Raw genomic sequence first — 21,960 nt, forward strand, 5'->3', positions numbered from 1 at the left:
CAGTTGAGTCCCATAGTGCTCAGAGACATTTCAACCATTTGTCTACTTCCTGTGTTAAGCAGGACCAACACACCTGTGCGGGCTTTTCCGCCCAGGGCTTGAGTTACGCCTGCCGTTTACATCTACATCTACATCTACATACATACTCCGCAATCCCCCATACGGTGAGTGGCGGAGGGTACCTCGTACCACAACTAGCATCTTCTCTCCATGTTCCACTCCCAAACAGAACGAGGGAAAAATGACTGCCTGTATGCCTCTGTACGAGCCCTAATCTCTCTTATCTTATTTTTGTGGTCTTTCCGTAAAATATAAGTTGGTGGCAGTAAAACTGTACTGCAGTCAGCCTCAAATGCTGGTTCTCTAAATTTAATCAGTAGCGATTCACGAAAAGAACGCCTCCTTTCCTCCAGAGACTCCCACCCGAGTTCCTGAAGCATTTCCGTAACACTCGCGTGATGATCAAACCTACCAGTAACCAATCTAGGAGCCCGCCTCTGAATTGCTTCTATGTCCTCCCTCAATCCGACCTGATAGGGACCACAAACGCTCGAGCAATACTCAAGAATAGGTCGTATTAGTGTTTTATAAGCGGTCTCCTTTACAGATGAACCACATCTTCCCAAAATTCTACCAATGAACCGAAGACGACTATCCGCCTTCCCCACTGGTATTCTAACCGCTACTACTATAGGCAATCATTCATTACGCCTTTTGATAATAAAGATACTCCATCACCTTTCATGCAACAAGCGTTAACAACCATTTACAAGGTGTACGTGACAATGTCAGTCTCCTTTAAATATTCATATATACGATGTACAACCTATCAAATGATACCTAATTCCGGTTGTAAATAACAGCAAAGTATGTAGATGAGTGCTTGTAAGGTGCGAAATTATAGCCACTTTACAATTTCTGTTTTGCAGTGAATATTTTATACCAATTATTAGTTTTCCAGTACGCTGCCTGAAATTTTAAGTTAGTGTCACAACCGATGCCGCACACGTGGTGTTTACTTCTTCACACTATAGATAGTTTATTTCTCAAAAGACTGAAAGATGCGGGCTAACAATTAAACTTAACTCGGCTGTGACGAGATGACTGTACTCCTATCACTTTGAGCTACTTCTGCGCTACGCACTGCGTGTTTGGTGGTGCAAGAAAACTAGGAAACCCATCAACGTGTCTTACCTCCGTGTAGACTGGAGCCAAACTGCCGTAAACACGCCGCTTGCTGAAGTCCTCTCTTCCTCTTCCTTTAACAAACTTTCTCCAGTTTTGACACTCTAACCTAGACAGATTGTTACGATTCGTGGGACTTTTCTGCTCGATTACGTTCCAGACTTAGTGTGAAAAGAAGGCACCAGCTTTTCGATTGGTCTCTCTGCTCCTCCAGCTATCCGTGACCTCGCTGGTCGTCTTATTTCTGCAGAGATATTCCCGTCTGCCAGCAGAACACCAGACTCCATATCTCAACATTTGCCTGTTGCAAATATGGAATATTAAGGTGAAGCTTAAGGTGAAGCTAGAGACAGCAAAGGACCTGGAAGAGTAGCTGAACGGAATGGACAGTGTCTTGAAAGGAGGATATAAGATGAACATCAACAAAAGCAAAACGAGGATAATGGAATGTAGTCGAATTAAGTCGGGTGATGCTGAGGGAATTAGATTAGGAAATGAGACACTTAAAGTAGTAAAGGAGTTTTGCTATTTGGGGAGCAAAATAACTGATGATGGTCTAAGTAGAGATGATATAAAATGTAGACTGGCAATGGCAAGAAAAGCGTTTCTGAAGAAGAGGAATTTGTTAACATCGAGTATAGATTTAAGTGTCAGGAAGCCATTTCTGAAAGTATTTGTATGGAGTGTAGCCATGTATGGAAGTGAAACGTGGACGATAAATAGTTTAGACAAAAAGAGAATAGAAGCTTCCGAAATGTGGTGCTACAGAAGAATGCTGAAGGTTAGATGGGTAAATCACACAACTAATGAGGAAGTATTGAATAGAATTGGGGAGAAGAGAAATTTGAGGCACAACTTGACTAGAAGCAGGGATCGGTTGGAAGGACATATTCTGAAGCATCAAAGGATCACCAGTTTAGTATTGGAGGGTAGCGCGGACGGTAAAAATCGTAGAGGGAGACCAAGAGATGAATATACTAAACAGATTCAGAAGGATGTAGGTTGCAGTAGGTACTGGGAGATGAAGAAGCTTGCACAGGATAGAGTAGCATCAAACCAGTCTCTGGACTGAAGACAACAACAACAACAAGGTGAAGCTGGGCACATTCGTCTGACACATCTACTGTAGTTGTGGCTGATCGGAGACGAGAATCATGATGCGATTTAAAGCAGCGTACTTTCAGCAAATATTTGTAGAACAAATATCTGCTCTATAGCAAATGCATTCTTGTCAAACTCAGGTAATACTGTTAGTTCATAATAATGTAAGGAATTGTAATCCACGTCGCCCAGATTGGCGTCATGTTCTTCCATTTACGGAAGCATTCGACACTGTTCCACATTGCAGAAAACAAATTACGAGCGTATCGAGTATAGGACCAGCTCTGTAACTGAGTTCAGGACTGCCCAGTGGATATAGCTTTGGGAAAACCTTAAATTTTCGCGATGTTAAAAGATATCTAGTGGATGACGGCGAAAGGTACGTGAGAATGTTTTGCAGATGTTTCTTTTGTACAGGGTTCAAATGGTTCAAATGGCTCTAAGCACTATGGGACTCAACATCTGAGGTCATCAGTCCCGTAGACTTAGAACTACTTAAGCCTAACTAACCTAAACATCACACACATCCGTGCCCGAGGCGGGATTCGAACTTGCGACCGTAGCAGCAGCGCGGTTCCGGACTGAAGCGCCTACAACCGCTCCGCCACACCGGCCGGCTTTGTACAGGGTGTCCATAATAAAATTTGCAGTTTCAAAACGCTGTAGAAAGAGAACTGAGAACCACTACCCACAATGACGCCAAATTTGAACAGCATGTTACTGACGCAGGGGAAAAATCATAAAAGAGAGACAGAGAGAGAGAGAAAATAGAATCAACCAAAATTTTACCAATAGCTGACGCTGTAAGCACCGGAATAGGAACACCAACAGCCGTGCGGCACACGGCTGTTTCTCAGTCTGCGTCAGAGACGCCCAAGGTGGCTGTCCCCTGAAGGAAGTGAACTGCTGGTAAAGCTCTTTTACAAGAACAGTGAACGTGAGGTAGTAGCCCGGCAGAAGTTCCGGACAGTCAATGGTATGGAAAAAGTCATTGGTCCGTTGTCTCCTAAGGGTCTGGAGAAAATGAACACAAAATTCGAAAAGACAGGTTCTTTGGAAGTGCAATGTGACGGAGAGAGGAATGCAGTCGATCCGTCGTCTGTGTCGAACATGTGGCCACGATACTACAGGGGGTCGAGTGATGGTTTGCAAACATGGAGTGCACGGGTAATTTCCCGATCGTTGGACATGCGTGCCAGCAAAGTGCATAATATCATACTAAGCCTCCTGCTTTGCTATCCATACGAAATCACCCTTGTTCAGGAGTTGCTTCCTGCTGACCTGCCAGCAAGTCTAAGTTTGCTCTGGAATCTCTCGCTCGCATAGAAGTGGACAGTTAATGACCGTGGAACATTCTGTGGATAGGCGAAGCCCATTTCCAAGGCCATGTCGATACGCAGAGACACAGAACATGGGCAACAGTAAAACGGCACGCACGTCAACCAGTACCACTTCGCTCTGCTAAGGCGAGTGTGCAGCACGGGTCGACGGCTTCGTTTATCGTAGGACCATTTTTTCTTGGAGGAGATGAGTCTTGTGGGTGCTGTTACCCGTACCGTCACTGGTAAACACTGTGAGAGTCGTTTGAACACTGGATGTATGGGTAGCATCAGCACGGTCGTCCAGATTACGTGATCTACATCTATGTGACTTCTGGCTGTGAGGTTATCCGAAAGATGTGCGCAGTCCTTCAATTACGAACATAACTGCATTGAACCGCGCGCATTGCGCAATACATTCCGAGTGTGACCCCATAGACCAGGGCCGGCCAGAAATTCTGCACGCGTGCGGTGCTCCTGCACATGTGCAACTTCCGGGTCACAGCGTGCACGCCGCAGCCGTCAGCGTTCATGTAGCGCATGTTTCTACGCACAGATGTCGCTTTATCCACTTGCTGGGATACTCTGTACCGGCGCATTCTAGTGCTCTTTCCGCAGCTTGCGAGCCAACCGTAGGAAGGTATTTCGCGTATTAAACATTTCAAATACTGTCACAGTGTACTCATTGAGACGTCTACTTTTATGTTAACAGTTTAACCCAGTAAGACAAACAATACACTTAACAGCCGTGTGTTTTTATTAAGGCAGCTTGACTGACGGCACGTAAATACGCGTAATGTTTTTGATCCAGTATTTAAGAAAGAGAGCACTCAGCGACTTCCAACGAACCTTACTCATGATTTCAAATAACATTAAACTAATGCAAGGTTTCCTATAACTAATTCTCGGTGCCCTCAGTTACACCCACATAATTTCTGTCTCACTGACCTCTGAACGGAATGATAACCGCAGACCCCTCGATACTCACCTGTTATTTCAATACCATTATTGATATATCTTTCATCAGTTCCGTCTGACATCTGCATAATAACCGACAATTAGATTAATGTTATGTTTTATCGACTTCAGCTGAGCGTAGCCCTTCACATATTAAAAAAACCCTTAATGTAAGTATACATTGGAACAATCGGTTTAATGACCAATTTTCCTGATAATGATGTAGCATGGAGTAGAATGAGGCAATAATGCACAGTTAGTAAACAATAATTTTTAATTATGAGAGGAATAAATCCAAACACGTTTATCACTGGTCATGAGAAATGATATAGTTAATATCGGGCACAAAAGCACGGCTCATTGACAAACGCAAGCAGTTGCGAAGATTTTCATCACTTATGCTCGATCGAAATCTTGATTATTCATTTTCATCACCGAGAAAAATCTTTCACGAACATATGTCGACCCGAACATGGACATAACTCTCGCGGCTTCTCGGTGCACACGTGGAAATTCTTGTTGTGAAAAATGTTCGTAGAATTCTTTTGTACTTCGCACTGCAAAGAACTTGTCCTTCAGTCTTGGATTGCGCTGTAGGTCGATCACTTCCATCTGTAGATCATTCGGAGCATCTTCAACTGACGACGAGAACGGTCGATCAAAGAGGCGAATGACAGCAGACAAACTCGTAACATCTGCAAATCGTGCTCGAAATTGTTCCTTAATTTTTACAATTATTGACACGTGTTCTTGAAATCTAGCACTTTCATTGACCAGTCCAAGAGACGGGAATTCTGCAGTGTTTTCTGTCAATAGCTGGCTCTCCCAAAGCGCAAGCTTCATTTCAAAGGCATTTACTTTTTCCAACATGTCAGAAATTAAATTATTTTCACCTTGCAAACTGACGTTCAGATTGTTCATGTGAGACGTAATGCCCACGAGATATGCAACGTCTGATATCCAACAAGGGTCTCCCAACATAGGTTCACTTTTTCCCTTCTCAAGTAAGAATGTTACTATGACCAAACTTAAATCAAAAAATATTTTCAGCATTTTACCTCGACTGAGCCAGCGTACTTCGGTATAGTTAGGTATGTCGCCGTACTCCGCTCCTAATTCCTCTAAGAACCGCCGAAACTGGCGATGCGTAAGCCCATGTGTCTTCAGATAGTTTACAGTACGCACAACAATTTGCATGACATTTGCAAACGTTACTGATTTTGCACAAAGCACCTCTCGATGCAGAATGCAGTGAATTCCATACAACGTCCCGTCTGTGCGCCCTAGCTTTTTGCGCTTTCGTGCTATGAGTCCTCTCTGATGGCCTTGCATTGATGGTGCTCTATCTGTGGTCACTGGGACTAACCGATTCCAGTCCATACCGACACCATCAATCGCTTTCTCGACAGCTTGGAGCACACCTGTAGTAGTCCCTTTCAAAGGTACTAAGTCCAAAACGCCCTCTGTTACACAAAGTGCGTTATCGACACCTCGTATGTATATCACAACCTGGGCTGTATCTGTAAGATCAGTTGTTTCATGGAGCGCAACAGAGAAAGCAACAAAGTCTTTAGCCTTATTTATTAGCTGCCTGTGCACATCGCCAGCCACAGCACTGATACGTCTTGTCACTGTTTGTTTGGATAGACTGGTTTCTTGAAACGTGCTAACGTTCGTGGGACACACAAGTTCTGTAGCATCAATCAGACACCCTTTCACAAACTCTCCTTCGGAAAAGGGTTTCCCAGATTGTGCAATTCTTAATGCGATTTTAAAACTTGCTCGAAGTGAAGATTTAGTGTGGTTGTCATTCTGGAAAACTGAAAACAGTACAGTACAGTAAAATAGACATAAATGTAACACAAGAAACTAAGTGTTCAAGAAGTATCAGTTACTTTGACGTACAGTAAAATCGAGTTGATGTGTCTCATCCATATTCTTAAGGACATTTAATTTTGCTTGCCGTTCTTCACTGTTAAGTACACTACACTCGTCTTTGTGATACGTATTGTAGTGTCCTCCAATTGAAAACTTACGCTGGTCGCCTATTATTCTGCGGCACAGCAAACACTGTGAGTTTTCGCCGACGGCTACAAAAAAGAATTGCAGTTCCCAGTCATTTTTAAACGACTGAGAACATAGATCTCCTGTTCTTTGCTTTTTCACAGAACCTGCCATTTCTCAGCACTTCTCTGTTAAGGCTAAGGTCACCAGGAGTAAACGAGACTGGGTATATTGCGCTCTTGCTTGTATCACATAAAGAGGGAAGCGGAGTCGCCGCCGTTCATTTAGGACACATGTCTAATAACACATGTCGCTGTCGCACACATGCGCACATGTGCAGCACTTCCACACGTCTGCACACTGTGCAGCGTTTGGCCGGCCCTGCCCTAGACACTCCGATGTGTTGTAGAACATGCTGTTTCTCGATTTCGACTTGTAGCAGAAAACGGCGCGCAACATATTTAACATGTCTTGCTCCAGTCTCACTACAGTTACAAACCTATGTCATTTTTATGCGCTTCCTGTCCCGAACCCAATTAAAAACCGATGTCATCATGCTTTTTGTGCGGTTATTCGCCCCAGGACAACTAAAAAACAGATGTCATCTTGCTTTTTATGCAGTTTTTGGCCTCAAGACAATTAAACACAGATTTTTCCAGCACGATGTATAAGTGAAACGTCCCCTTTTAACAATTATACATAGACTGTGCTTAACCTGACACACAATATTTTTTTGTGCAACGCAATTTGACTTTCAAAAATCCCTACAAAAGAATGGCCCTGACTAACATTAAACTATACGTTTCACAAATCACTTACCTCACAAAAATCTTGGTTACTCCCACTACTGCAATAGAGCTAGCGCCACTCTTGCCAGCTAAATAAAAGATTCAAACTATGGAAGGCACTAACTACTGATAGGGATAGTTAGCAAATGAAAGATATTAATAGAGAATATTTACCTTGATATCATATATATATATATATATATATATATATATATATATATATATATATATAGCAGTTCATGACAACTTTCAAAACTCCGCCATCTCTCTCCCCACATCCACCACTGCTGGCGGCTCACCTCCAACTGCGCAACGCTACGCGCTGTTCACAGCCAGCTGCCTAACACTACAATGGCGAGTATTACAACAATGCAAAGCAGCCACAGACTGCACACAGCACAGCCAGTGATTTTCATACAGAGGTGACGTTACCAATAAAAAAACCTAAACAGCCTACTTACATAGCCCCCATGCTACCCACAAAAAATTTTACAAATTTTTTTGGGCACTGGCCAATACATATTTGTTAAAATTTTTTTCACAATTACAATAACAAAGAAATCAAATGCACACACTTATTGATACAATGTTGGTCAAAAGCTAAAATTTTCTCACAGTCCATAAAGACAGTCCCGATCGTTGATCACACTAAAATTGCCGTGTTTTTCTCAAAGTCTGAGCAGTAAAAGACAATGCACACAGACATAGTGGATTTCCATGCAGTCTTGAAGAAGTAGTGTTGTCCTTCCAACGGAAAGACAGTGCTGACTCGACATGCAGACAGGTAATGGGCCACAACAGAGTAAACCCACAGCAGAGTCAGTCGACGTTTTGAAGAATATTGGTAGTTAGGTCATCACAGAGCAGACCCACTGCAGTCCTGGCAGAGACTACGGTACTGGTGGGCCACCAAAGGTGCAGACCCACTGCAGTCCTTGTAGAAATTGGTGTTGATGGATCATCAGTAGACCCACTGTAGTCCTTGTAGAGATGATGGTACTGGTGGGTCATCAAAGATGCAGACCCACTGTAGTCCTTGTAGAGATGGCCAGCAGCCATCTGTTGTGACTGTGCAGGTGCACAATCACCATTGAAGAGTCTTGCGGATAATATAGCAAGTCCATAACCACCACTTGTGCACTCATAAAGTTTTTGAATTGTCCTGAGAACCAGCAATGCTGTTAACCAGTCCCTTGCTGAATTATTAACACACGTGCAAACACTAACAGTCCCTACTTCTCACATATTGTCCATATACTATGACCAAGAGAAATGTGTGTAGTGAAATGAATGCTTACAAGTTACTTAGTTTGATAAACTGGTGTCAATTACAATTTTATAACATGAGAATACAATTACAAAGGTACAAAATACATCATTAAAGAACATAACAATACAGATAACATTTGTAGTACAGGTTTTACAACAGAATAGAAATAAACATATACATCAATGTTACAGGAATTATGAGATAAGTAAATACATAAAATAATGAGATTAGTTTCGAAACATTAATTTCACACATGAGCATTAAAACAAAACAGAATAAATAATGTCTAAACATCTTTACAAAGATAATAACATATTATCAGAAAAATTCTACAACATAACTCTCATTAGCTAAACACATAAAGACAGGAAAAACACAAATATACAAGAGTACACAAACACATACCAGAATAACACAGGGGGAAAGGACAGGGTTTGTTTTACTGCAGTATTTTGCAAACAAAACTTTCTTTACTTCTCGGAGACCTCCCTTCATTCCTCACTATTTCCAAAAAGTCCTATCTATACCTGTTTTCTGTACTTTTTTCGTATGACTTCTCAATGCATTTCTTCCAATTCATCGCAACGCAGTCTCTTATATAGTCTACCCCCTCTTAAGCTAACTTAAATCTACTGAGCTCAGATGCTAAACTAAGGGACGAGGCAATGCAGCAGCACAAAACAATTAACACAAACAGCAATGATCAAAAATACAAATGGCGAAGCAAGCAGCATTAATTACAACTAATATAAGGCAATGAGCAGCAAACAAGAAAAATAAATCAGTAGTAAAACTGGCTTAACAGAGTAACACAAATTAAAATTCAGTAGCACTATGCCTGGCAAACAGCAGAAGCAATAAATTATATCTAAACATGACAAAGCGCAAGCTAGTACACTAAAGACAACAATTCAGATAAGGGAAATGTCTATTCACATCTTAATGTCTATGTAATTAAAGTGGTGCACCACAAAAGCTAATTATACAAAAATTACTAAGTACTAGAAAAGAAAATTATGTATGCAGTTCCTGTGAAGGTAAATGTCTTTTTGTGCTCCCTCATTTTTTTGAAAAAAAATTATTATTTACTCGATCTGTAGACAGAAAATATTTGTATTAGTACATCTATAAAATTTTATTTTAACCAATGCTGCAGGGCAGCTAGAAACTAGATATTAAACGAAATGAGCAAAGCAAGGCGTGAAACGTCATTCACTAGCCATATGGCATTTCATAGTGCCGTAAACAATCTTTCAACTAGAAAGACAATAGATGTGAAATGTTTCTCATCATTTCATTTCAGGAAATATCATAAATTAAGAGCTCCACAGTGTAATCATATGTTTTCAAGTTCGACGTCCACGCCATTGTTTGCCGCCCGCTCCAATTCCCTATGCACAATTACCAAATTACTACTTTGAACATCAGTTAATTGATTACTCGGTGGCGCTAACACACTGCTTTCGTTTTCACTGTCATTTCTCAGTTTACTTTGGAGCCTAGTATTACGTTTTTCACACGCCATTATTGTCACAGTATTTCACACGACAACACAGAAAAACACAATTTGAAGAGCAAAAATAGGGGAACACATTAACATAGCACTGAAAATAATATCTAGTTAATTGCAGCTGCGAAATACTTGGTGCAAATCTACATGCGTGCCACACCTGTTTTACTGTACAACAATGAAAGACTGCAACTACAAAGGAGATTCTCTCTACAATTACACGCTAGCAATAAACAAAATCTACACTAATTACACAAACTACAAGAAAAACTCAGAAGATTCCAGTGAGGTATCCTAGGCTAAGGGTCGACATCACTTACCTCACAAAAATCTTGGTTACTCCCACTACTGCAATAGAGCAGGCGCCACTCTTGCCAGCTAAATAAAAGATTCAAACTATGGAAGGCACTAACTACTGATAGGGATAGTTAGCAAATGAAAGATATTAATAGAGAACAAACAATGTATTTACCTTGATATCATCATATATATACACTCCTGGAAATGGAAATAAGAACACATTGACACCGGTGGGTCAGACCCACCATACTTGCTCCGGACACTGCGAGAGGGCTGTACAAGCAATGATCACACGCACGGCACAGCGGACACACCAGGAACCGCGGTGTTGGCCGTCGAATGGCGCTAGCTGCGCAGCATTTGTGCACCGCCGCCGTCAGTGTCAGCCAGTTTGCCGTGGCATACGGAGCTCCATCGCAGTCTTTAACACTGGTAGCATGCCGCGACAGCGTGGACGTGAACCGTATGTGCAGTTGACGGACTTTGAGCGAGGGCGTATAGTGGGCATGCGGGAGGCCGGGTGGACGTACCGCCGAATTGCTCAACACGTGGGGCGTGAGGTCTCCACAGTACATCGATGTTGTCGCCAGTGGTCGGCGGAAGGTGCACGTGCCCGTCGACCTGGGACCGGACCGCAGCGACGCACGGATGCACGCCAAGACCGTAGGATCCTACGCAGTGCCGTAGGGGACCGCACCGCCACTTCCCAGCAAATTAGGGACACTGTTGCTCCTGGGGTATCGGCGAGGACCATTCGCAACCGTCTCCATGAATCTGGGCTACGGTCCCGCACACCGTTAGGCCGTCTTCCGCTCACGCCCCAACATCGTGCAGCCCGCGTCCACTGGTGTCGCGACAGGCGTGAATGGAGGGACGAATGGAGACGTGTCGTCTTCAGCGATGAGAGTCGCTTCTGCCTTGGTGCCAATGATGGTCGTATGCGTGTTTGGCGCCGTGCAGGTGAGCGCCACAATCAGGACTGCATACGACCGAGGCACACAGGGCCAACACCCGGCATCATGGTGTGGGGAGCGATCTCCTACACTGGCCGTACACCACTGGTGATCGTCGAGGGGACACTGAATAGTGCACGGTACATCCAAACCGTCATCGAACCCATCGTTCTACCATTCCTAGACCGGCAAGGGAACTTGCTGTTCCAACAGGACAATGCACGTCCGCATGTATCCCGTGCCACCCAACGTGCTCTAGAAGGTGTAAGTCAACTACCCTGGCCAGCAAGATCTCCGGATCTGTCCCCCATTGAGCATGTTTGGGACTGGATGAAGCGTCGTCTCACGCGGTTTGCACGTCCAGCACGAACGCTGGTCCAACTGAGGCGCCAGGTGGAAATGGCATGGCAAGCCGTTCCACAGGACTACATCCAGCATCTCTACGATCGTCTCCATGGGAGAATAGCAGCCTGCATTGCTGCGAAAGGTGGATATACACTGTACTAGTGCCGACATTGTGCATGCTCTGTTGCCTGTGTCTATGTGCCTGTGGTTCTGTCAGTGTGATCATGTGATGTATCTGACCCCAGGAATGTGTCAATAAAGTTTCCCCTTCCTGGGACAATGAATTCACGGTGTTCATGACAAATTTCAAAACTCCGCCATCTCTCTCCCCTCATCCACCACTGCTGGCGGCTCACCTCCAACTGCGCAACGCTACGCGCTGTTCACAGCCAGCTGCCTAACACTACAATGGCGAGTATTACAACAATGCAAAGCAGCCACAGACTGCACACAGCACAGCCTGTGATTTTCATACAGAGGTGACGTTACCAATAAAAAAACCTAAACAGCCTACTTACATAAGGACTTACCTAACAGTGCCACAGCTGTTGCCTGCTGAACTTATTCAGTCATGCATATTGAACACTACGGATGGTGTAATGTGCAACTCAAGCCATAGCCATCGTATTGCGATTCATTTGTCAGTTGTAGCCGATCCCATTTACATTAAGACGTTTATAGCGGCATCTATTGGTCAAATTTTCGTTTAAGTCCCCCCTCCCCCCCTGCATAAATAATATGCTGTTCGAATTGACATTATTCTGAGCAGTGGTTCTCTTTCCACAGCGTTTTGAAACTGGAACTAATTACGACCACCCTGTACATATGTCACAATATCAGAATAGTAAAGTGACGTACAGGAAAATTTGTACAGAATCGAAGCTTGGTTCAACGACTGCCGGTTGATGTTCAACTTATGTAACGTACCGCGGAAAGATCTTTTCCTTTTCGATTCCGCTATTGACGGTAACTCTCTGGAAACTGACGTGGTGCGACGTAACGCCTGTAAGTTGGCAACGCATCACACATCTCAGCATCGAGGGTTGCCAGATTGCCAAGTAACCACTTCTCGCCACTTCATGGTGTTTCACAAGGCGGCCCTAGCAGTACTTAGGTCGACGCAAGGCAGTCCATTGCCAGTTCACTCCGAGCCAAAACTCCAGTTAGGACGTCCAGCTCCAGGCCGACTCCACTGCCGACCAGTCGACGCCGCTATGGACAACGCCGTAGGTCTCTGCGCGGTCGCGATGAACCTGTCCGTGTTTGTGGATGTTGTAAAGCTTTTCTTAAAGTGTTTTTGTAGTACATTGATTGTAGACCGTTCCAAGCAAAGTTTAATTCCGTGCATAGACAGAAGGACTTAAATATTTCGTTACATTTTAACTCTGTGCTAAGACGGAAAAACTTACACTCTTAGTTGAATTTTGCTTCAAGATGGTCTCAGCGAGACTTAGAAAACAAATGTGTCACACAACTGAAAATGCTAAGCTACAGCTTCCATCCAGTGAGTTACAACTTCTAAATCTTTTATTATTATTCGTCGGAGTAAACGAACAATGTTTACTATTTTTCTAAATAATTTTTTTGAAGAATCTGTGACCATTTTTGGTGTTATCTATAGAAACTGCGCCAGAAAAAAAATTTAAGCCTTTACGCGTGGAGCACTAAACTATATGTGGGAAAAACTGATGCCATGCCAGAGTGAGAGTCATTGGAAGAATCCTAAGGAAATTTATTTACCCCACGAAAATAGTGCTTAAAAACACCCGTTCGATCGATTCTTCAGAACTGCTCATGAGACTGGGACACTTACCAGATAAAGAGGAAATGGGAAGCGTCCAAAAACTAACCGTGCGTTTCGTCACGGGTTCGTTTTATAAGCGTCAGACGCTCATCAATTTCCAGTGTCAGACGCTACAAAGATATAACTGAGTATCAGGGAAATGTTAAGTGTTGAAATTTCGAGAGCGGTCTTCCATGAAGAGTAAAGAAACATAATAATACTTCAGACATACATCACGAGATGTGACAATGAGGGAAGAATCCAGAGAAATTCAAGCTCGTGCAGAATTTAAGTCCTTCTTCCCATCCATTACTCGTAAGTGGAGCTGTAAGGTTGATTGCGCAGAGCAGATTCAAATATAGATGTAGATTACAGAAATCTCGTGTGCTATTTTACTTAATGACGGTGTTCGTTACTGATGTTAATGACGCAAAACATAATCCGCATAAAAATCGGTAGAAATGAAAATAATTTGTCTGTAAGTCGAAAGATCCTGAAGGAGCTAAATGAACGGGTAAGGAACCACGTTGGGAGATGTCGCGAGGGATATAAGAGGAAGAGTCAGGCGTCAGTGAGAAAAGGTGCAGAACAACGGAATCCGCTTTGAATAAACTGAGTGAAAGTACTTTGAACTGTAAGAAAGAAGAAATAAAAACGGAAATGATAAATCTGCTCGGACATTGCGATGTAATTCAATATGGCACGAATTGTGAGGACGCCAGACGGTTTGAACCAACCATGAATGCTTGTGTGCATTACACGTGCGACATCTTTTTAGTTGATCATGTCACTGTTGATGCTTGTGTGCGTTACATGTGCAACATCTGTCTATTTGACCATGTCACTGTTGACGCTTGTGTGCATTACATGTGCAACATCTGTCTATTTCACCATGTCACTGTTGATGCTTGCGTGCATTACGAGTGCAACATCTGTCTATTTCACCATGTCACTCTTGATACGCACAGTTAGATGAATGTGTGCTGTCTGTTCATTCGGAGATGTTCGAAAGAACATAAACCATGCATTCAATATAATTAATTAGAGCCGATGGACTATGAATCCATCCCCTTAATGCGGATACACAATTAAGTTACACATCCTGAGGAAATCTCAAAGTACAGAGCATAGAGCACATGGGCAGGGACTGCGGATAGGTCGCGCTGGGTGGGAGGGAGTGTGGGTCATCCGGGAGGGGCGCAGACATGCTCTGCACAACTACGATAAACACTGTGTCCGGATGGCAAAGTGGTTAACGCAGCTGCCTAGTAAGCAGGAATCCCGAGTTCGAGCCCCGGTCCGCCTCCCATTTTCACTCGCCACCGCCGATTACACATAAAGTCCCGATGCAGCTGACAATAATTCCTTTCCTTTCCTCCTCTTTCTCCCCCATCCACGTTCACTTTATGTAATTCGGCCTCTTAGGTTTTTTGCTCTCATACAAATTATATGGCTATCATATCCTTTGTCTATTTCATTGGCTCCTTAGTCCGCATAAATCCTAGTACCTCTCATTACCGATTAAGTATCTGTCATCTCATCATAACCGAAAAACCACTCATTTATCTAGTAGCTTAGCTGTACCTATCCATAAAACAAAAACATTCGTAAACCCCTTCTCTGTTGCTGCCGTCCACCATTAGCACAAGCTAGCCTGCACTCTGCGCACAATATATACAGGATAATTCAGCTGCCCCTACTGATGCCACTTTATGCAACCCGCAGTGGCCTTCATAAACCAACAGTGATATTTTCATAATCTCTCACTCACTGCGCCCTACAGAGAAAAATAGTGAAAGTAACCTTGAAATGCACCTCCAGCCCCCACACTCATCCCTCACGCCTCACGATTTCTAGTGTGTTGTTCGCGGTACTCGCTCCTACCACTGCACAAAAATTCCCGGTGTTCGACCTTTTCTGGCTCTATTGATTCGGGTATTACACCACCGGCACTATCGGTTATTTCGTTTAAACGTGGCTGTGTGGATAACGAAAGGAGAAAGACTTTTGAAAACGCTACGCTAAAACTAAATACGTTGACAATTCGAGCCAAACCTAACAGTGGTTTCATAGTCAGAAGGTCTGAAGAATTCGATGTAATTGTGCTTTTATGCCGTTAAGATTCAGAAAATTTTTAGTTAAAATTTACACGTACATCAGTTTTACTATATTTATGTGCCCCACTAATGTGGTGGCACCTACCGTGCGGCTACCCAGCGGCGGATAGTTTCCGCCAACATGCAGTGACTGGAACTATCGCACTGCCTGGTCCGACCGTATTTTATGCATTACTAAATAAAATAATTGCATACACCTGAAGACGCGATTTTAAAATTTCGAAACCGGTCGCAGCTGAATAAATATTAGTACAACTGAAGTGGGTCTTTCTACATTAACCGTATACTAATGTGTATGGGAGTGGCGATGCGTGTGAAGGTAACTTTTGTATGTTTTCCTTAAATAACTGGAAAACTACGCCCTCTAGCGATAACGCATCGCAGTAAAAAAAAATTAAGTACATGAAACTTCCTACAAGAGGGTCGCGTTTAATTTTTCTGTAGGCTAACAGCTTGCACGCAGCGAGCGAGCGAATATGAAAATCTAGCGCGTGGTTTATGAAGGCTGCATACAACATTTCGGACTGCATAAAACGGCAACGATAGGACCAGCTGAATCATAGGCACTTTTCAAAGATAAGGATTCACAATATGAAATAAAAATACCGTCGTACCATAAGACTAAACTGCCTTTCGTACAACGCCTGTAGAAAAATATTGCTAAATCGTATCAGTCCCACCCTTGACGCTGCTCAACACATTGAGCACACTGTTCATCAAACTAAACAGTATATTTGTACTCTGGGAAGTGATAATCACAGCAATGAAATACCACATATCTCTGTGTATAGCTTTTGTAGATATTGGAAAATCCTTTGATCCAGTTGGCAAATCCTGCTGTCGTACAAACCTTAGCTGAGTTAGCGGTAGCGGTGTCCTGTACCATGTGCACGAAATTTCCACAGGCCAAGAGTTTCCAACTCATAGAGGAATGAAACAAAGCGATTTCTTCTCTCCCAAGCTGTTCTCTGCCGTCCTGGAAACGGCAATATCAAAAGTGAACTGAGAAGGAAAAGGAATCAGAATCAGTCGAAAGAGACTCAATAACCTAAGATTTGAAGATGACATAGCGCTATGGACAAATGATTTTGATGAACTAAAGACGTTGGTATCGGTTCTCGTCTCGGTAAGTCACACACTGGGACTGACATAAATATTTATACGACAAAATTAATGTCTAATAAATGACCACTGTCAAAGAATGCATCTGTCTTGGTCAGCGTATACATATGGATGGGGGCATAAAGTCTGAAGTCTGCTGATGGATGAGGATAGGATTGCAAAAATTTTAAGAAATTCACCTATCCTCAGGTCAAACATGGTAGTAAAACCGGAAAAAAAAGGTTTTGATCAATGTGTTAAACTACGGCTTTGAAAGGTGGACGCTTCATAAATATGTAAGACAGAAACTTAGAACAGCACAGCGAGAAACGGAAAGATGTATGTCTATGTTGCGATTTATAAGGGAAACAATAAAGGGGCAGCAGACATCAGATCAATCAACGATGCCATGACGTCCTGGAGAGGACACCAACTATGAAGTGGCTAAGGGGCAGCCATGTTGCCAGAAGAAATGGTGACCGACGGACAAAGGCGGTGCTGATAGGGTCCAAGAGACCGATGCAGACAGAGTACGAGCCAGACCGCCAGACCGATGGGAAAAACACGTTCAGGAGATCGCTGTAATTACCTGGTCGAATATCGCCCAAAATCGTCGCTCATGGAGGAAAACGTTGCAGAAGTATCCGAATTCAGCACGGGGCTCGCCACATCATTTAATGATACAAATGGCTGACATATATGTTTTGTGTGTGTGTGTATGTGTGTGTGTGTGTGTGTGTGCCTTGAAAATAAATGCGTTGATGACATCCTCGTTACAAAAGTGAGCTGCGATATTCACTTACAAGAAATAACAGCGCTAATAATGGTAGTAGCAGTAGTAGTGGAAGATTTATTCACGTACGGACCACTTTTACAAGGATACTTAATATGTTATGTTATTACAATTTAAACACAACAGAAGCATCATAATTCGTACATACAAGCATTCACAAACTTCCAGGTGTATTTTAACAAGGATTGGGCAGGTACTCGGTAATGACCTTATAGTAGGAACCATTCCATGTTAGAAAAACCAGAGGAAATCTAAATGCGTGTTCCCATTCGTTGGAACGTCTCATCTTGTGATCCCCACATGCCATCTCTCCGGAAAACCACCTCCAATAGCACAGTTGTGTGGAAAACAGGAACAGCTACACTCCCAGGGCACATTCAGGGTACAGTTCCTGTCGATGTCCGGTTTAAAAGCCTGAAGCCCTCACTTTTATGTTAGAGGATGTTGCTGTAAACATGGTGGCCCATGTCTCACTCAGCATATAGTACAGAGGCCACCTCTACCGCTTATTCAGCTAAGTCTTGGATGACAGCAAGCTATTGCTGTATTAGTAAATAAAGATTTGACGTCGAAGTTCATATTTCTAAAACACATTTTTAGTATTTCACAAGAGTGTTGGTTTCTTGGACAAGATACTATACTATCCCTGAGAATCAATCCCGTTCACTACAGATCTCAGCATACGTCGTTCTTTGTGTACCTTCGATAGAAAGTATACATTATTCTGTGTGAAAAATGTGCTCGTCATCAAGCTCTTGGTAAAATTTCAATAACAGACTTTTCAGCTTGGTTACTGTACTACAGAGATATTAGGAGGTGAAACAGCTCTATATACAGGGTGAATCACCTAAAACTTGAACTGCAAATTTTGCATAAATGGAAAGTGCTACTTATGTACGGTTTTCACAGAATGGCTTTGTAGTCAGGGGGTCGTATTGTTTGCCAATAGACAGATTGTAATATTACTTAGACATGTATCTTTTGTACAGACATACACTTCCTTAAATGGAACAAAGACTGTTGACATTAGCAAACTAAAAGAAGGGTTATTTCAGAATATCAGTGGTGTTTGTTGCAGGATTCTAGTGCAAGTCGTTCACGAGATATCATATTTGGGAAAATTCCTACACCGACACTTGCACAATACCTGTGGTATCACACAGTAAAGAACAACATAAATGCATACACTTACACTAGTGATGTGGATTGTGACCTGTAACCAGAGAACTGATCATCACGGATTGTGTTCAGAATGACCACCGGCAGCAACAATACATGCTGCCAGTCTGCAGGCATCAAATCCGGGGAACGGACCCGTCAAGGTAAATGTCCTTGCTTCCAGTCCAACGACTTGGAAAGTGTTGTGGGCTGTAGTGCGCCCACTTTGACGAAAATCTTGCTGCCGCTGAAAAAGACTAATCAAGCTGTCCTGGTAGGACGGATCCATGGTTTCTACGGGAACATACACACCCAATGAATCTAACGCAGAACAGTGAATGGCAAGCTGTATCACCCATCCTTGGTAACGTTGGTTACAGCAATTTCAGAATGCAGGTTGGGTTATCTGCCATGCATTGACTACAGTTCCACGAGTACAAATTAAATAATGTTCTCTTACCTGAAGTCGGAAGAAAAATAATCTTCTGTCTTGATGTATTATTCGAAGAATAGTTCCAAAATAACAGTACTCAGTTTACATTTATTTATTTATTTCATTTATCTATTCTTCATAATTACAGCCAATTATCAGAGAAGCTAAAATAGGCCAAACAATTCACATTTCCTTGGATAGTAATAAATTTATGTATTAACTATTTATTTCTCATACTAATTTTTTTAATACTACAACTACCTATACTAACTCAAACTACAATAGAACCATTAACCACTTGCACCAATAATAATACTAATATAATGATGAGAAAAAGTATCTTGAGAATGTCTTTGTTTCACCACATGACTAGTTTCGGCGGCACATTGCCGCCATCCTCAGGGTGTAATGTGCAGCCGTAACTAGTCGTATGATAGGTTAAAGACATTCTTAAGGTACAGCTGTGGTTGTACTTTTTCTCATGTGTATCATCAGCTGAATTCCCTCGACGATTTAGTAAGATGGACATCCATTAATTGAACTAGTATAAGTTCTCTGTTTGTTGATTTATTTTGGTGCATTTAACTTGCAGATGTTTATTTCCTCTACTGGATCCGCCCTCATACTATGCCGGTCAACAGTCATTGTCTGCTGGATTCTTTGGGCGTCGGGCAGCGTTTACACTGCAGCAAGGACTTCTCCTAACACTGTTACGTCTTAAAAGTCCACACGTCCATGATCATTTTGCACCAGTGCAATGTAGATTCTTGGGAAACTATTTCATTCGGTGGTCACCGACCTCACTTATCTTCTCTCCCTTTGCAGAATATGTTGTCTACCCTGGACAGCAGCATGCTGACTTACGGTTGAATGTTTCGCGAAGTCTTCCTTGGCAGCTATAGTATCGTCCAAGATGGACCAGGTCAACTTGCTCCTTAGTGCTGCACTGGGATTCCATATCCATAATACCTGATGTCCATCACCCGCCGCATCTTCATAGAGCGCGCAGTCCCACAATGTGTGTTGTGGTGTACCCACACTGCCGCAGGGGTAGCTATCATTTATCTGTCATTTGATTTTGTACAGATACGCAGCATACGGGCCATGGTCAATGAGGTAATGTATCAGTCCACTCGACGAGCTAAGAAATCTCATTTTTAATACATCCCCTTGTTAAGCAGAAATTCGTATATTCTACTGCCTGTGCCTGCAGTGTTCCATTCATTTTGCCACACTTACAATATGCCATATTTTATTATCTTTCTCGAATTGGCCCAAGTTTCAAGTAACCTTCGTACTTTTATTTCATTGTCTTCCTTCAGCCAGTACGAGGCTCCTCTTTTCGTGGATTTCCACGTCCAGTGGGCTTATTCCGAGCATTACTAACAAAGCATCATTCAGGGCACCCGTTAACCTCAGTAGCCACTCCTCGATGAACTCTTCACTACCTGCAATCGCTGAGCCCAAACGCTCGCACCATATCCTACAGCTGATGCTAATATACACTGGTGGTATATTCTGTTTTCAAGAAAGACGATATTGCCTATCTGCAATGACTATAATTTTATTCATCGCGTTCTACCTTTTCTGCCTGCATCCTCTATACGATGAGCAAAGTTACGACGTTCGTCTAGAAATACCTCAAGATAACTCGTTTCTGCGCTTCTGCTAATCGTTACATCATTTAATTTTATTTTAGGTTTCTTGCTAGTTTCCCTTTCAGCAGGAGATACATTGTTTTGTGTGGTGCTAGTGACAATTTAACAATCCGACACCAGTCCTCAAGTTCGTGGAGCGCCGCATTACGTTTGTCTTGTATAATTCTGATGGAGTCACCACTTAAATACAATACACATAGAAATACAAATTATTAATGAATCCACTGTGAATCATTGGAACCTCTGTGGCTTCAACAGCTTCTCCACACCTTTAGTTCTTGCCAATTACCGTGACCCTCGTAAGAGTCATCATCATAAACAAATACTGAAACCATCTTCCAATCAACTGTGTGGTTTTCAAACACACTTCTTTATACTCTATATATACAAGAAAAAAAAGCTGAAAGCACTTATATACAAAACATTTCTTAAAACCACTAATCTTGAATATGGTTCTGCCGACTTCCGTGACACTTCAACATGTCAGATTCACATACATTTTACTATTTAATAAAGTCCACTTAGGGTTTCTCGAGCCAGCCTTTTGCTGCTCTGTTACAATAACATCCACATCAGGTTTCACAGACTAGCTCTTTTCCCGCTCAGCTTCAATGCCTCACAACTACAACATCAGGTTCCTCCAGTCACATTCAGTATTTATTACATAGTCACATCCATACCACATTCACTCAGATTAGTGATGGTTAATTATGTACATATCTATTCTTGGTTACTTCAGGTCCTTTCTTATGCCTCTTGTTTGCCCTTCCACTTGTTTCTAACCTTTGATCCCTTTTGCTTAACCACATTACATCTCTTTGTTTACTACAATTAGCAGGCAACACCTTGCTGCTCACTCATTTGTTTATTCATTAGCACTGTCTTACAGTCAGCCTTGCTGCTTTGTAAATACTTCTTTACACGAAATATAGCCCCTTCTGAGCTTACCCAGTACGTCCATGTCTAAATTTACTTAAATGATTCATCTCTTTCTGGTTAATATTACCATTGTTTTACACCCAGCCTTGCTGTTCTGTAAACATTTTTTTGTTTCTTCTTACAATAACAACCTTCTGATGTTTCCACAGCACATAGCTCTCTTACTTAATATTACTATAGTGAAGAAGAAAAGACGACAGTTATACAGCGCTTCTGGACATTCCAGATCCCTAATGCGACCAAAGG

The sequence above is a fragment of the Schistocerca nitens genome, chromosome 1 (assembly GCF_023898315.1).
Source record: "Schistocerca nitens isolate TAMUIC-IGC-003100 chromosome 1, iqSchNite1.1, whole genome shotgun sequence".
Classification (NCBI taxonomy): Eukaryota; Metazoa; Arthropoda; class Insecta; order Orthoptera; family Acrididae; genus Schistocerca; species Schistocerca nitens.